Genomic DNA, 18,935 nt, shown 5'->3' on the forward strand with positions numbered 1-18,935 from the left:
GCATAGAGTTAATTGCAGCCCAGACATTCTCCAGTGTGATGGCAGCACCTAAGCTAGTATGTTAGAAAGATTAAATAACAGGTGCTGAGTATGGGTGAGTTTCTCAGAGTACAGACAATTATATAAAATGTAAATTCAGACTCCATTCATTTTAACAAAATGAAGATGAAACAAACAATGGGAACAGCAGCCCTTGCATTGCCCAATCCTGTTCCAAAACAACACGAAAAAACTACAGGAAAGAATGTCACTGGGTATTCCAAGAATATTCCAAATCGTAGTTTAAGAGGTAGATCACAGTAGCAACCAAGACCTCAAAACAGTGTCCATGCTCCAGGTTAAACAATAAACACTGCTGAGAAACACCACAGAATAATGGTTTCCAAATTGTTTCGACCACATTTGTGCAAGACGGGCTTTAAATACAAATTATACAGGAAGCTGGTAAAAAATAAAGTAAAAAAGCTCTTTAGTAAAGTGTGAAATCAAACTGAGTGTAATGCGAAATGACCCGCTTTTACGCATTCTTTATTTCCAGAGAAAAGATCTACAAATTGCATCAACTCAGTTATGGAGTTTAATGAAAATTCACAATGAATGACTCACCCTCGCCGTCTCACCGTCCAATGACTTCCCTGTGCATCTCCCGGCATTCCAATCAGCATCCTGCCCGCCTGATTCTTCATCCAATCGCCTTCCGACGCCTTGTTTTTAAAGGACCTTTGGCTGTGTTCCTCCTCGCTTGTCAGCTGAGCTCATCCCTCCTCCACCCCACCTCCACCATCTTCCTTCCCATCTACTCCTGGCTTCCTCACTCCCTGGCTGCCAATCCACCACCAGTGTCTGATCAGGGGGGAGACATCTCTAAATATAAGCTTTACAATGTTCATCCTAGCTCATATCATTCTCAGCATTCATGTCTTCCTCCCAAGTCTGAGCGCCAAAGATATAATTATGTAATTTCACATCATTAAAACTTTTCTAATTGCCAACCCTCTCTTTGTGGGTCTTTTCAGATTGAAATACAAGTTATTCTCCCAGAGTCCACATAGTGGTCACAAAGAGGTGCACAATGATCAGTGGGGGCTCAGTGTATGTATAAAGTGTTACCTCATTTAAGAGTAATTAAGAATGCAGCTGGTCAAAATGGTGAATTTCTCTTTCTGGAGACACCAGAGGCAGGCTGGGTAGACAAATCCACGATATTTATTATGATGATCCAGCGCTCTTCCAACAGTCTCAAATTCTTGCCTCCCTTATGGGACCTCTGTGGACAAGTCAGCATGGAACTGTTACTGGGAGCCACAATGGTAGATGTCGCATTTCATCCTTGCTGCTCTGAGCACGGCCTCTGTTTGTGAATATGGTAAAAAAAAAAAAAAAAAATAGTCAAAGATGCTACTCCAGTGGTTTATATATAGTCAGAGTAGAAGCCAGGGCTCGATGAACGCTTTCGATATCCAGCTTCGTATAATAGGAAGGTAGACCGACTAGAATTGGTAATGTTGTCTGGAGAAAGTCAGCAAGCGGGATGTTGCCCTCTGTTTTCTCTGGATGGTTGGTCATTTTCAAATTTTTACGCCGGCCATGGTTTTCTAAGTCATTGACTTTCAGTTGCAGCTGCTCCACAGTTTTTTTTCATGCCTGCTACGCTTGTGCCATGGGCACTGAGACTGTCCTCTGTGGCAAAGATTCTCTCCTCCATCTCTTCCATGTGCTTTTCTAGGTTCACTGCTCAGTTAAAGAATGTCAATAAAGGGCTCTCTACTGAAGTGACAGATGCTTTTGTATCGCTGAGTGTACCGTCAGTGATGTCCAGTTAGTGACTAGTTAGTGTTGGCTTTGAGGTGCTAACATCAACTCGCTTAGCCTCGCTAAGGACACATGGGGGCACTTGTTAAGCAGTTTTCTTCTTAATGGCAGAACCTGATGATGAAAAAATAGGGACGTCCTTTTCCTATTCCGGCCTAGGCATCACTAAAGTCCAATTTGACTAATTGTACAGGTCCTTCTCAAAATATTAGCATATTGGGATAAAGTTCATTATTTTCCATAATGTCATGATGAAAATTTAACATTCATATATTTTAGATTCATTGCACACTAACTGAAATATTTCAGGTCTTTTATTGTCTTAATACGGATGATTTTGGCATACAGCTCATGAAAACCCAAAATTCCTATCTCACAAAATTAGCATATTTCATCTGACCAATAAAAGAAAAGTGTTTTTAATACAAAAAACGTCAACCTTCAAATAATCATGTACAGTTATGCAATCAATACTTGGTCGGGAATCCTTTGGCAGAAATGACTGCTTCAATGCGGCGTGGCATGGAGGCAATCAGCCTGTGGCACTGCTGAGGTCTTATGGAGGCCCAGGATGCTTCGTTAGCGGCCTTTAGCTCATCCAGAGTGTTGGGTCTTGAGTCTCTCAACGTTCTCTTCACAATATCCCACAAATTCTCTATGGGGTTCAGGTCAGGAGAGTTGGCAGGCCAATTGAGCACAGTGATACCATGGTCAGTAAACAATTTACCAGTGGTTTTGGCACTGTGAGCAGGTGCCAGGTCATGTTGAAAAATGAAATCTTCATCTCCATAAAGCTTTTCAGCAGATGGAAGCATGAAGTGCTCCAAAATCTCCTGATAACTAGCTGCATTGACCCTGCCCTTGATAAAACACAGTGGACCAACACCAGCAGCTGACACGGCACCCCAGACCATCACTGACTGTGGGTACTTGACACTGGACTTCTGGCATTTTGGCATTTTCTTCTCCCCAGTCTTCCTCCAGACTCTGGCACCTTGATTTCTGAATGACATGCAGAATTTGCTTAAATCCGAAAAAAGTACTTTGGACCACTGAGAAACAGTCCAGTGCTGCTTCTCTGTAGCCCAGGTCAGGCGCTTCTGCCGCTGTTTCTGGTTCAAAAGTGGCTTGACCTGGGGAATGCGGCACCTGTAGCCTGTTTCCTGCACACGCCTGTGCACGGTGGCTCTGGATGTTTCTACTCCAGACTCAGTCCACTGCTTCCGCAGGTCCCCCAAGGTCTGGAATCGGCCCTTCTCCACAATCTTCCTCAGGGTCCGGTCACCTCTTCTCGTTGTGCAGCGTTTTCTGCCACACTTTTTCCTTCCCACAGACTTCCCACTGAGGTGCCTTGATACAGCACTCTGGGAACTGCCTATTCGTTCAGAAATTTCTTTCTGTGTCTTACCCTCTTGCTTGAGGGTGTCAATAGTGGCCTTCTGGACAGCAGTCAGGTCGGCAGTCTTACCCATGATTGGGGTTTTGAGTGATGAACCAGGCTGGGAGTTTTAAAGGCCTCAGGAATCTTTTGCAGGTGTTTAGAGTTAACTCGTTGATTCAGATGATTAGGTTCATAGCTTGTTTAGAGGCCCTTTTAATGATATGCTAATTTTGTGAGATAGGAATTTTGGGTTTTCATGAGCTGTATGCCAAAATCATCCGTATTAAGACAATAAAATACCTGAAATATTTCAGTTAGTGTACAATGAATCTAAAATATATGAATGTAAAATTTTCATCATGACATTATGGAAAATAATGAACTTTATCACAATATGCTAATATTTTGAGAAGGACCTGTATTAATTAACTTGGAGGAAATAACAGATTTATTCAAAGCCGGGAGCAGACAAAAGTCTCAAGCGTCCATCTTGAGGCCGGACCACGTGACTCTGTGATTTTTTTTTTTTTTTTTTTCAACCACTTAGTCCCACAGTTTCATAGTGAGTTGTTCTTCATTGTTACATCTTACAAGAGAGACCAGTCACAAAGTCTGTACAGCATACCACAAAAAAACTCATATTTAAATAACAACATGATAACTACAGCTAATATTTAGGAAGTGAATAGCCAAAGCATGTGCAAAGAAACAGTATCAAGATTTTCTTAATTCTTCCCTTAGTTCCTAACACCAGACCAATTTAAAAATCAACATGAAGATCGTGGCTCTGATGTGCTCTGAAGTGGCACGATGTGAGTGATCCAATCTATTTAGACCAATTACTTGGAAAAATACATATGCATTTCTACTTGAAACAACACATGAACAGCAAACAACTTTTTACACATTTCCAAAGATAAAACAAAGCTGGAATTACAAAAAAAATTAAAAATCACCTTTCAATCACAGGTGCCACTCAAGTACTTTCATAAACTCAGCAAGGGGTCCTCTTAATCAAGACTTTTCAAACAAACCCGAGATTTTACAAAGAGCAAAAGTGATTGCATCAATTAAACAAAATCAAAATCTTCATAAAGGTTCTTTTTTTCAAATCCATTTTCTCAAAAAGTTTCTAAAGACAAAATGGTTACTCCACAGAAATCACACTGTTGGTTTAAAGTATTTGTTCTGTCTTTTCTACATATTTAACATAAAGATCATGCCTTCTAAATTAGATTTATCATCTTACTCTGCTGATGATAGAAGGGATTTAATTTTATATTTACTTCAACAGTCTTCAGTGAAGAAAACACTGGTTTAAAACAAGGTACTTTGAGTTAAGTTTTCATGAATTAAAGCAAACTTTAATCACAATTTAAATCTTGGCTATCTAACAAGTTGGCAAATGGCCTTTAAAGACATTAAAGGGAGATTAAAAGCCACTAAATAGACTAGGCCATTTGGAGAGGAAAATAAATATTAATTAATTCACTTTTTGGGTCATTATAATGAGGTTTTCTAGCTTTATTAGATACCTAATAGCATTCTCTAATAGTTACAACTGAAATGCATCTAACTTAAGTACCAGCCTTTTAAAGACCATAACTGTGCCTGTTTAATATTTAGAAAGTGTTATAGCAAAGTCAAAGCAGTTTTTTTCAGAGTAGCTTATCATCACTGGAAATGTGCATCCTAGTTTGTGACACAATGCCAAAATCACCCTCAATACATATGTTATGATGTAATATTTGTAGAAGACAGTGTTATTAAAGGTACAAAAGATTTGCCACAATATGAATACTGTCTTATCTTATTTCAAATTTTTTGGGGATATTCCAAATCACAACCAGGTGATCCAGGTAAGTACTTCTACAACAGGAAAAACAACCATTAGTAGGTAGAACCACTAGGGAAACATTGAAATGTTAGGCTGGGTTATAACAACCACTGACAGACAATGTGGCAAACATTGATTTCCCTGCAGGTTATTTTATACTCTCATCACTGATGAGCAAAACGGGAGCATGTGATATACTGAGCCAAGGGAATTACTAGGAATTAAACAGCTCCAAGAAGGTAGGATGAACTGCAGACCAATGAGAAAGGAAGGCAGAAAAGCTTGGAAATGACCAGGAAGTCAATAAAACACAGGAAACCCAGGAGAGAGAGTTAGGCAACAAACAGGAGAGTGAGGGTGAGTCAGATGATTTGGGAATTACTGGGAGCTACTTAACTCCAGATAGGAAGGATGATTTCCAGGCCAATGGTGGGTAAATGGTAAAAGGCAGGTGATTTATGATGAGTAGCTGAAGAGCAGTGGATCTCCTGGTATTTTCAAGATTTGATCCAGCTGTAAAGCCCTAAGCTAGATACCACGAGGATGCTTTGGAGGATCCATAAGGAAACAAAAAGCTGTTGTTTCTAAATACTACTGCAATCACTACAACAGAAATTAGCAACCAAAGAACTATTTTGCCCTCACTCCTCCTATTTGTCTAGTGCTGCAAAACCTGCATGGCCCTTCAAGAAAATATTTACATCCTATGATATAAAAATAGTTTGTTTTATGGTTTAATTAACCACAATTTGATTTATTTTTACTATTTTCTGAATTTTCATACATACATAATTTCATAAAAGAGATAAAAGCTTGTAGTTTGCGACCTACAGACAAAAAATATGACTGAACAAAAAATAATGATTCCTTGATGTATTCAGGTCATTCTGTTTTGGAATTTCTAAACAAATATTGCAACACTTTACATAACTGCCACAACTAGACTTTTTAAAAATAACCTTTTTGCTTAAAAAAAATTCAATCATTCAAAATGATTTTGGCCCAAATAATTAAGGGCCGCCATGAAGGGTCTTAAGAAAACAGTTTGAATATCTTTGATGTGGAGGCTTATGGCAAACATTGGCTTACAATTTGGCAAAAATGAAAACTCCTACTGGTTGACTTATAGACTGAAGTGAAGGAAATCAGCAGCGCAGATGGAAAAAGGTAGAGAGGGGATAAAGGACAGAGACAAATGCATACAGGTCCTTCTCAAAATATTAGCATATTGTGATAAAGTTCATTATTTTCCATAATGTCATGATGAAAATTTAACATTCATATATTTTAGATTCATTGCACACTAACTGAAATATTTCAGGTCTTTTATTGTCTTAATATGGATGATTTTGGCATACAGCTCATGAAAACCCAAAATTCCTATCTCACAAAATTAGCATATCATTAAAAGGGTCTCTAAACGAGCTATGAACCTAATCATCTGAATCAACGAGTTAACTCTAAACACCTGCAAAAGATTCCTGAGGCCTTTAAAACTCCCAGCCTGGTTCATCACTCAAAACCCCAATCATGGGTAAGACTGCCGACCTGACTGCTGTCCAGAAGGCCACTATTGACACCCTCAAGCAAGAGGGTAAGACACAGAAAGAAATTTCTGAACGAATAGGCTGTTCCCAGAGTGCTGTATCAAGGCACCTCAGTGGGAAGTCTGTGGGAAGGAAAAAGTGTGGCAGAAAACGCTGCACAACGAGAAGAGGTGACCGGAGCCTGAGGAAGATTGTGGAGAAGGGCCGATTCCAGACCTTGGGGGACCTTTGGAAGCAGTGGACTGAGTCTGGAGTAGAAACATCCAGAGCCACCGTGCACAGGCGTGTGCAGGAAATGGGCTACAGGTGCCGCATTCCCCAGGTCAAGCCACTTTTGAACCAGAAACAGCGGCAGAAGCGTCTGACCTGGGCTACAGAGAAGTAGCACAGGACTGTTGCTCAGTGGTCAGGAGATTTTGGAGCACTTAATGCTTCCATCTGCTGAAAAGCTTTATGGAGATGAAGATTTCATTTTTCAGCACGACCTGGCACCTGCTCACAGTGCCAAAACCACTGGTAAATGGTTTACTGACCATGGTATCACTGTGCTCAATTGGCCTGCCAACTTTCCTGACCTGAACCCCATAGAGAATCTGTGGGATATTGTGAAGAGAACATTGAGAGACTCAAGACCCAACACTCTGGATGAGCTAAAGGCCGCTATTGAAGCATCCTGGGCCTCCATAAGACCTCAGCAGTGCCACAGGCTGATTGCCTCCATGCCACGCCGCATTGAAGCAGTCATTTCTGCCAAAGGATTCCCGACCAAGTATTGAGTGCATAACTGTACATGATTATTTGAAGGTTGACGTTTTTTGTATTAAAAACACTTTTCTTTTATTGGTCGGATGAAATATGCTAATTTTGTGAGATAGGAATTTTGGGTTTTCATGAGCTGTATGCCACAATCATCCATATTAAGACAATAAAAGACCTGAAATATTTCAGTTAGTGTGCAATGAATCTAAAATATATGAATGTTAAATTTTCATCATGACATTATGGAAAATAATGAACTTTAGCACAATATGCTAATATTTTGAGAAGGACCTGTAAAACACAATGTTATAGGAACAATGCACTCCATGCACTCCAATGACGTCACAAGGCATGTTATTTTTAACTTGGAAGAACTTCCTGCCCACAGCCATCAGCTTCTACAGCAGCTCTTTTAAGAAACCTGTATAATAAATATGAGCTACAACAACACTTAATTTCTCTTTGGGATTAATAAAGTATTTTTGAATTTGAATTATCTGGATATCTGCTTTGGGGGGGGGGGGAAGCCTGTATATTGTCTGATAAACGGCTTGCAATACTTACTCAACTGGGCAGTTATTACAGTAGGTTGGCTTTTTTTCTGCACAGCAGGTAGTGACAACAACAGGTAAATTACGCTCATTAGTATTCTCAATGCTGACATAAGCTAGCCTTAGTAACCTAAGCCTAACAACTGAATCAATTCATTAGAGTTTGTGCTGTCGGTGCTGAAAAAGTCTTATTAATGTTTCTATTTTCAACATTTCTTCCCTTATCTCATTTTTCTAGTTGAGCTAAAAGGCATCTTCCTATTCTACATGATTTTTTACATCCTAGATTGCTCTGGGACTGTGGAATCGTCCAATATTCTAATACTGAGGGAAATTAACCTATTTTAATATTTTTAGCACATTTTGCTCATATTTAAACACACAGACTTTAAAATATATCATGTTGGTTTATTAGTGAAGAAATAGACTATTTTTGCTTAATAGTTAAGTCCAGCTCTGCTAATTATGTTTGCATGTGACAGAACAAGTTAAGCAAACCAATTCAAAACCAATCATCTGAACAATATAGCTCTATGGTAATACTATTTAGTATCATAAAGTGGAACTGGAAGAAATCAAGACATGAATGTTTGACAATAAAGCTTGTATGAGTTGTGAAAACATCTGCATCTGCAGTGACTCTGAAAAAGCAAATCTGCACAGCAGCCAACACCCATAAACGTGCTGTGTGCCTCAATCCTGCACAAACAGACGCATCGATTCCCAATTCTCTCACATGGAGGAGTGCAGATGCTGTAACCTTTCGCTGCTGGTCCCATCAGAGTGAAAAACAGAGCTGAGTGAAGAAAACGCCAGTCTGCAAATGGGCCTTCTGATTCTCATTGGAATTCAGAGAGCCAAACACTTGTTTCTTTCTCAATCTGTGTGCCCAAAATAAACACACAGACCCACTTCTCTGCTTCTCACTAGAGGGTGACACGGGAGTGGATTTTTTCTCCTGTCCCATCCCAATCCCAGGCCAGCATAAAACAAAATCCTGTCCCATCCCACTCCTGGTAAATTGACTCCCACTCCCATCCCGCTCCCATTCAGAACGACTCCCACTCCTGTACAACTCCCATTTTTGTTTTCTTCATTTAGTCTTTTGGTAATTTCTTTGAAGGACCAGTTAGGTCCCTGTTTTTAGCTGTAGTAAAGGCCAGTTAAAGTAAAAAGAATAATAATGAAGAAATAATCAAATAAACAAGGAAACAGACCATGCCTATCTTAGCTGAATAAACAAAATGTACCTAGTTGTATTTTACTCATTTATTAAGTGATTGTTTCCTTTGAACAATGACATTACTTTTATGTTTCAAATTGCTGAAATGAAAGAAAAATGCACCTAGCAAGAGAACTGTACTTGGTGAACAAAAGGACAAAAAGGTATTACCTTCATAATTTAGAAACTGTACCTCAATGGTTCACAGCCCTGGTCCTCAGGGACCCCTTCACTGCAAGTTTTAGATGTGTGTCTGCTCCAGAACACCTGATTCATATTCTGACATGACCTCCTATACAGGCATCAAGAATGGAGGGTCAAACTGGACAAAATTAATACAATAAAATCATCATAAAATAAATAAATGTTGTGAACAATAAGTGAAGTAAATGTTACATTAAATGTGCCATTAAATTAAAGGTACCATTTATTTATTTAATACATCATTAGAAACAATAAATGTACCATTATATCATGAAATGGACTATTATGCAATTAAATGTGCCACTGAATAATTAAGTATAATTTTAAAGACAACATGACATAATTAGTGGTACACTTAATATTTAATGATGTATTAAATAAATGGTACATTTAATGGTACATTCAATTTTTTTCTATTTCACAACGTGTTTATTGAATATCTTCCCTTGATGAAGCCTTTCTACGGAGCCCGCGAGGGGACATGGGGGGATTTTTTTTTTCTTTTGCGTTCCCACGCAATACAGGTCCTTCTCAAAATATTAGCATATTGTGATGAAGTTCATTATTTTCCATAATGTCATGATGAAAATTTAACATTCATATATTTTAGATTCATTGCACACTAACTGAAATATTTCAGGTCTTTTATTGTCTTAATACGGATGATTGTGGCATACAGCTCATGAAAACCCAAAATTCCTATCTCACAAAATTAGCATATTTCATCCGACCAATAAAAGAAAAGTGTTTTTAATACAAAAAACGTCAACCTTCAAATAATCATGTACAGTTATGCACTCAATACTTGGTCGGGAATCCTTTTGCAGAAATGACTGCTTCAATGCGGCGTGGCATGGAGGCAATCAGCCTGTGGCACTGCTGAGGTCTTATGGAGGCCCAGGATGCTTCGATAGCGGCCTTTAGCTCATCCAGAGTGTTGGGTCTTGAGTCTCTCAACGTTCTCTTCACAATATCCCACAGATTCTCTATGGGGTTCAGGTCAGGAGAGTTGGCAGGCCAATTGAGCACAGTGATACCATGGTCAGTAAACAATTTACCAGTGGTTTTGGCACTGTGAGCAGGTGCCAGGTCGTGCTGAAAAATGAAATCTTCATCTCCATAAAGCTTTTCAGCAGATGGAAGCATGAAGTGCTCCAAAATCTCCTGATAGCTAGCTGCATTGACCCTGCCCTTGATAAAACACAGTGGACCAACACCAGCAGCTGACACGGCACCCCGGACCATCACTGACTGTGGGTACTTGACACTGGACTTCTGGCATTTTGGCATTTTCTTCTCCCCAGTCTTCCTCCAGACTCTGGCACCTTGATTTCTGAATGACATGCAGAATTTGCTTTCATCCGAAAAAAGTACTTTGGACGACTGAGCAACAGTCCAGTGCTGCTTCTCTGTAGCCCAGGTCTGGGGAATGCGGCACCTGTAGCCCATTTCCTGCACACGCCTGTGCACGGTGGCTCTGGATGTTTCTACTCCACACTCAGTCCACTGCTTCCGCAGGTCCCCCAAGGTCTGGAATCGGCCCTTCTCCACAATCTTCCTCAGGGTCCGGTCACCTCTTCTCGTTGTGCACCGTTTTCTGCCACACTTTTTCCTTCCCACAGACTTCCCACTGAGGTGCCTTGATACAGCACTCTGGGAACAGCCTATTCGTTCAGAAATTTCTTTCTGTGTCTTACCCTCTTGCTTGAGGGTGTCAATAGTGGCCTTCTGGACAGCAGTCAGGTCGGCAGTCTTACCCATGATTGGGGTTTTGAGTAATGAACCAGGCTGGGAGTTTTAAAGGCCTCAGGAATCTTTTGCAGGTGTTTAGAGTTAACTCGTTGATTCAGATGATTAGGTTCATAGCTCATTTAGAGACCCTTTTAATGATATGCTAATTTTGTGAGATAGGAATTTTGGGTTTTCATGAGCTGTATGCCACAATCATCCGTATTAAGACAATAAAAGACCTGAAATATTTCAGTTAGTGTGCAATGAATCTAAAATATATGAATGTTAAATTTTCATCATGACATTATGGAAAATAATGAACTTTATCACAATATGCTAATATTTTGAGAAGGACCAGTAGTCTCTGCGTTATCTCGCAATACTTAGTGGGATAGTTTCCAAACCAGATAACTGCAAAAATGAAACAAACACTACACCCGTTTTTGAGATTTATTGAATTTTATTTTGAAATTGGCCTTAAATAAAAGGATCTTCAATCATTTATTTCGTGCAATAATACTGCACCAAACCACATCTGGGACACTTTATTTGCTCATTGCTGCTGCATGATGTGTACTTTTTTTTGTACGCCATTAGTGTTTTTGTTTTTATCGTGATTTGAACGGTTCTTCTTATCCTAAGCATTTAATCGCATTGTTGACTACGTGTTAACCTGCATATGACAAATAAACCATATCAATGACATATCAGTGCTGTTTGTTTTGTGAGCAGTTTGTCATCTGTGCTGCTGTTCCAAAATGCACAGCTTTCTCAAGGTGATTAACAACGTTTGCGAGCGAACGCAAAAGTATTGCGTGGGGACGCAAAAGTAAAAAAAATCCCCCATGTCCCCTCGCGGGCTCCGTACCTTTCCCCAAAGGCTCTTAAATCTTTAGTGCACATGCAGCAATTTTGTTGGTCAGATAAGACTGGACACGTCATGATACTTTTTGTTTGATGAATGAAGAGATGCAGCGGTGATTTAATCCAGAATCTGCCTTAAAAGTGTCCCTTAATCACTGGTGAACTTGATTACGACTAAACACGTTTTACAAGCAGCAGACCGCTACATTCAACTCTCCTGAAGTTGGGTAATATTTGCGACTTTCCTGTCAGCTCTATGAGTTTAATAGATAAGTCGCAAATCCAATTGTACCACGTCCAGTTCTCCACCTGCGTTTGCTCCCTCGCAGGTGGAAAACATCGATCGGAAGCACTGTTGGCTTGTGGGTCGTGTAGTTCGTTTGACTCGCATTATAGTATATGCTTCTTGCAAAAAAAAAACTACACAATGGCGGCGTCGATCCAAGTTTTTTTTCCTTAAAGTTTATAACATAGTCTCATTTTTACATTTCCAAAGACACTTGATCCTAGTTTATTTTCCCTCCTATTGGTCAGCTCCCACTCCAGTTCATCTTTTATCCTGTTACCGTCCCAATCACGTGATCTTTACTAACGCTGTCTCCCATGTGACCCGTGGGATTCCCGAAAAAATGTCAGCCTCTACTTCTCACTCTCCATATTGATAGAATTATCCACAGCACCATCTTGTGGACATTTGCAACTCTGTGAGCTGTCTAAAATGTGTTTATTTTGGTCATTTATGGATCTGACTATTTACACTCCATTACACATCTCTTCCTAAAATATCAGCCCATCACCACCGTCTGCCTAATGAGTTGTCGTTCTACACATTCAGCTAGTTTTAAAGTTGGAAAGTTGGATTAAAGCAGCAAAACAGTTTAGTATTTTTATGCATGACTTGGAGCAATAAGTGACTAAACAACACTCTTTGGCATGAGAAACACACCCTTTCCCTCCTGCTCACAGATCCAGCCACCACCCGCCCCCCAACACACACACACACACACACCAGCGCACATAGATCAAAAATCCAATCCAATGTGTGCGTGCTCTGGCATGAAACTTGCTTCCCTGGGGTGTGAAAGTGGTGCAAAGCCTCTGCCTGTGTTTTGATGCTGCCATCTGGATCACAGTGGGAAGAACCAGCTTAAAAACGGTTCCAGTACACTCTTCTCTTCGACCATTTGCACCTTTTTCTTTGTGTTTTATCTAAAACGGATCAAGGCGACGGATTTTAGCTAAACTATGCCCTGTTAATTCAAAGTGTATTTAAGGCTTCAATAACATTTGGCAGAATCCCCTCAATAGTTGTAATACTTCATTCATGACATCTTTAAGCTCATTGGTTACTGCTAGCGTCTGAGATATGCTCCTTTATCAATCAGTGTAATTCTGTATTACTTATCAAATGTTTCTGGTCAAACTGAAAATGCACATTAAAACCACAAACCTAATGTAATAGTAGTACATAACTGTAATGTGTAAGGACAATTTAATTTATATGTTGGTTTGAAAACAGGTCCACACCTCAACCACACCTCAACCACACCTCTAATTACCAATATACTTGTACCCAGTTGACCTACCTTACACAGTTGGTCATGTTTTTTTTTTTTCAACAAACAGACTTTGCTTATCTCAGTCAAAACAACAGTTTGGACAACTTGGACTCACCATGGCTGGCGATCCTGCCATTTAGCTGAATCCGTCTGATTCAGACGACGGCCTGTTCAACAGTGCATTCAGCTCCAAAACGTCAGACCGGTTTCTCGCCCTAAATGTCTGCAATATGTGATATACAGTCATCACTCTCAGTCACACAAAAACAATACCTCCAAGGCGGGTGGAGCATTGGAGGGTGGACAGGTTGGCTTGGAGGCTGGGGTGGTTGGAGGAGTGCTGCTGCGTCCACATCAGGGGAAACAGATGCCCAAGCCACCTCAACTGACTCCTCTTGATGTGGACGAGCAGCAGCTCTACTCCGAACTCCTCCAGGATGGCCGAGCTCCTCATCCTATCACTTGAACTCCTCCACTTGAGGCAGGAGCTCCCCTCCAACCTGAAGAGGGCAAGCCATCCTTTCCGGTAGATGAACATGGCCTCGGACTTAGAGGAGCTGCTCATCCCCTCCGTTTCAAACTCGACTGCGAACCGCCCCAGTGCATGCTGTAGGTCATTGCTAGAAGGGACCAGCAGGATCTGGGAAAAGGTGAGCCTGAATTCACTGGTCCCCAAACCAGACCCAATCAAGCCCTCGACTGCACCTAGAAATCCTGTTCACAAAGTTACGAACAGGATCGGTGACAAAGGGCAGCCCTGCAGGAGTCCAACATGCACCGGGAACAGGTCACTCTTAGTGCTGGCAATGAAGGGCCCTGGAGCGTCCCCCACAGGGCACCACGAGGGACGTGGTCGAATGTCTTCTCAAGGTCCATGAACCCTCAAGCACCCTGTAGAAGGTGTAGAACTGCCCAGTGTTCCACGGATGAGACAAAAACCACACTGCTCTTCCTGAAGCCAAGGTTCGACTATCGACGGGGCTCTCCTCTCCAACACCCTGGCATAGACCTTCCCAGAGAGGCTGAGGAGTGTAATCCCCCTGTAGGTGGCACACACTCTCTGCCCCCCCTTCTTTTAGAGGGGGACCACCACCCTGGTCTGCCAGTCCAGAGGCATTGTACCCGAGGCCCTGTTAAATCCATTATCTTAAAATCAAAAGATTAAGACTTAACCACAAACCTACCAAGACACCTGAATTGACAGCCCTGACTTGGCAAGCATTAATCAGAGAAACAGACAACAGATCCATTGTAACTCTAGAGATGCTGCAGAGATCCACTACTCATGTGGGAGAATCTGTTTGACAGGACAGCTATTATTATAAAAAGAAGGCCATAAGAAGATGCAGTTGGTGACACAAGACATGTAAACAGAGATGATGGGAAGGTGGCAGGGTATTCCTGGAAGAAAATCTGTCAGAGGTTGCAAAAGACTTGAGACTGGGACAGAGGATCACCTTCCAACAGGACAAGCTCCCTAAACGTACAACCAGAGCTACAATAGAATGGATTAGATCTAAACATACTGATTTGCTAGAATGGCCCAGTCAAAGGTTAGACCTAAATCCAATTGAGAATCTGTTGGTTGACAATATACAACCCACATCTGCAAAAACTGTGTATTTAGGTCTAGGCTGCATCTAAATTGTGTTGAAAACCAGTTAAAAATGTACAACGTTTCTAGGAACCCATTTTTTCCAAAGATTTGTCATGAATCAAACCTGAATAGACAATTAACAAGAGGCCACTGTGTTGTTGTTTCTATCCCATGTTTTACACATATGTAAATGTTATTATTACAAGGGATGTTGTTAAAAACTCATTCCTCATTTCCTCATGTGCCTCTTGTTCCCACTTATCAGTTGCATTAGCTGAATAAATGCACACAAATCACTGCAGACACAGTATAATAAAAAGATGCAAATTCACTGGTGTGTTTTGTGGTTTCCTGCTTGAATAAACCTTTTTTCTTTAGATGGACAGAGTTATCAGTCCAAATCAATGATGTTGTCACTTTGTGTATAATTTAACTCATTAGAACCTAAAAACACAACAAAAACTCTGTGTTGTTTTAATGTTTGAAATCTCCTCTGTTTTCTTATTCATTGCTTCACAGTCCTGTACTGTTTTGCCTTAGAGCCCCTTTCATGCTTATTCCAAATATATTGACCAGCTGGACTCTGCCAGAGGTCGCCATGGAGACAAGCAATCAGCAGGACGACGGAGCACCGGTGACCTCCGATGTCAGCTTACTCCAGTAGTATGCAGCAGCAGAATACTGATAACAGCTCTGCAGCTCAGTGGTGGAGCTGAAAAATCGATTCTACACCTTCAGGTGCCCTCATGGTGGAAATAACAGCATGAAGTCCAGGAACATTTTTTTGCAGATAAATAATTGATATTTGCACATGAGGTCAGGGGCGAGGAAATCCTTAATTGAACAATGTGGTCCAGATATGAAACATAAAAATACAAAAAAAATTAGGACTTGCATTTCTTTTTTCAGCTGTTTATTTCACATTTTGTCACGTGTCAACCACTTCAGTTTATTTTATTGGGATTTTATGTGACAGATTGACATAAAGAAGTGCATTATTTTAAAATAGAAGGAAATGGAAACATGTTTTTTAACTTTTGTTTTTTGTTTTACAAGAAAAATATAAAAAGTTTGACATACAAATGGAGTTTAAACGAAAATTCAACATGGAAGACTCACAATCACCTCCAGCTTCATCTGATTACTCCTCAATGCGGCTCTGCTCCACCAATCAGAGTCAAGTCTGCATTTCTCCCCAGCCAATCATCCTTCAAGGCTCCGCTTTAAAAGATCTTCATCCATGGAACCCCACGTTCTTCAGCTGAACTTTGACCCTCCTCCACCCCTTCTCCACCATCTGGCTTCCAAACTCCTTCCAAATCTCCTCAGGCCTCCACTCCACCACCAGATCGGATCCCAGGGGGGAAGACATCTTCAACAATTCTAACCCTAAGATGTTCATTCAAGCGCACGTCATTCTCAGCATTCACGTCTTCCACTGGGGTCCAAGCGCCAAAGAAATAAACATTCACTAATAAACTTTTCTAATTGCATCCCTGTCTTCGCTTTGTGAGTCTTTCCAGGTTGAATTATATTTAGCTTCCCAAAGTTAATACTTTGTAGAACCACCTAAGCTGCAATTACAGCTGCTCTGCACATCTGGAGACGGACATTTTTTTACCATTCAGTCTGTAAAAATCAGTCTTAGCTTTAGATTCTCAATTGGATTTACTTCTGGACTTTGACTGACCCATTCAAACACATGAATATGCTTTGATCTAAACCCTTCGATTGTAGCTCTGGTTGTATGTTTAGTGCAGTTTTCCTGTTAAAAGATAAACCCTTTACCCTATTCTTAAGTCTTTTGTAGTTTCTATCAGGTCTTCCTTCAGGTTGCCCTGTATTTAGCTCCCTTCATCTTTCCATTAACGGTGTTCAGGTTTTTCCTGTCCCTGCTGAAGAAAAGCATCCCCTCAGCATAATGCTGCGCCTACTGATATTTATACTGAGATTAAAAGCCGTACAGCTGTGCAAGATTTCCCTCAGGAGTATCAGAGTAAAGCGGTAAATAGATATGCACACTTCACTATTCTAGCTGTTGTTTGTACCTTCCTTGCATGCCATTAAGTGCTGCTGTAACCTGGTATTCACCCAGTTATTTAAGTCAGGTATGTGGCAGCAAGCAGACACCTAAAACATACAGGACAGGGGGCATTGAGGAGGAGGGTTGGGAACCAATGGACTAGATGAGGGTCAAGAAGTGCCAGCAGCGATACATTAGTGTACTGTTCAATATTCAGTAAAAAGTCAATCTTTTGAATAGTTTTAGCTTCATCTTCATTATATCTCCACTTCACAAAAAGCTGTGAAGAGGTAAGGAGAAAATATTTATAACAGTGTTTAGTTGCTGTAGATTTCTGTTCTGTTTAGTTGATTTTTGTCAAAGATACTAGAAATGTTAACAGCCTCCCTATTCAGGGCATAGGGCCTGTTTACCTATCGACAATGGGATCAAGGGTTATCTGTGAATTACAAAAAGTCCAAACAAAACCCACTAAATAATAAAACAGGGAAGGTGCAGCTGCTCCCAATAAAATGAACTCATTTCTTGCTTTGGTGGCCTTTGTTATATTATTTTAACCTTCATAATTCATTGTTGTCATAAGGTTATGGCCACAACTTTTTGTTTCTGCCATTTATTTGTTTTATCTTTCTTTAATAAAAAAAAGTTCAACAAACACAGACCTTCACAACAGATTTTCAAATACACACCACCCCTGGAAAAAGTCAAAACCAAACAAATAAAAATTAAATGACAATTTAGAGTATGAGCACGTTTTTTTTTTTAGTGCAAAATCCTGAACAAACATTGCAATTTGTGTTTAATTGCACATGCTCTGACCTTTAAAGCTTGGACTTCATTCTTTTTCTGCAAGCATTATCTTTTAACAGAAGAATAATTTGGATAATAAGACTCCTTATTGCCTAAATATATTAACAATAACATAAATAAAATGTTTTAGCTGAAAAACAGATTCTAAATGAGACAGAAATTGTTCATTTGAATACAGCACACATGCCAGATATACAATTAGGTATTCAGTATGCAAAGTAGCTAAACTGGAACGACTATGCATAACTTTGACCGCTAGATGGCGGCAAAGTGATCCTTTAAGGCAATATGATCCTGCATCAACAGGCATTAGTAGGTGACATACACCAGCTTGACTGTGTGGTGGATTGAGGCAAATTGGCAAAAACAGTCTATGAAGAGTCAGTTCAAGTCAGGAGAACTTTATTTGTCCCTTAAAGAGTGATTTCTTTAAAGCCACCCAGTCCATGGACAGTCTAGGAAGGGATGGACAGACAGAAACACTACATACATAAAATAATTATAAAGGCCAGAAACTGTTAACACCTAGCCTACAGCATTGTGGTGTACAAAACACACATGTAGAATAAAAAAACAATAAATTGAATAAAAACAATAAAGGAGCTGTGGGAGAGTTATTTAAGTCCAGCATTCAAAAGTTTAATTACAGATGGAATAAAAGATTTAAAATAAGGTTAGGCAGTTTGTTTAGGAAATGCAACTTACAGGGTGATTCCATAATTCATTTTACAGTGAGGGACTACATGTTTTTCGCCACTTGACATTGAACAACAAATGTGCCCCGAATTATAAAAATGTAATTTTATTTGCGAGGTCTACTTTTTTTTTACAGAGAATTCTCACCTTTTTTTTTGCTCCAAGAGCTTTTAACAATTTACTTGAACAATTATTTTTCATGGTTCAGTGGTAAAAAAACAACTTCAGTGACTTAAAAAAAAAAAAAAAGAATTAGGTGTGCATATTTAATTTGCTAGGTAATCCAAATTAGGTCAAAATATACTATGCAAGACAAAATATTAATATTTGGACAAATGTTTT

Source organism: Girardinichthys multiradiatus, chromosome 21, assembly GCF_021462225.1.
Source record: "Girardinichthys multiradiatus isolate DD_20200921_A chromosome 21, DD_fGirMul_XY1, whole genome shotgun sequence".
NCBI lineage: Eukaryota > Metazoa > Chordata > Actinopteri > Cyprinodontiformes > Goodeidae > Girardinichthys > Girardinichthys multiradiatus.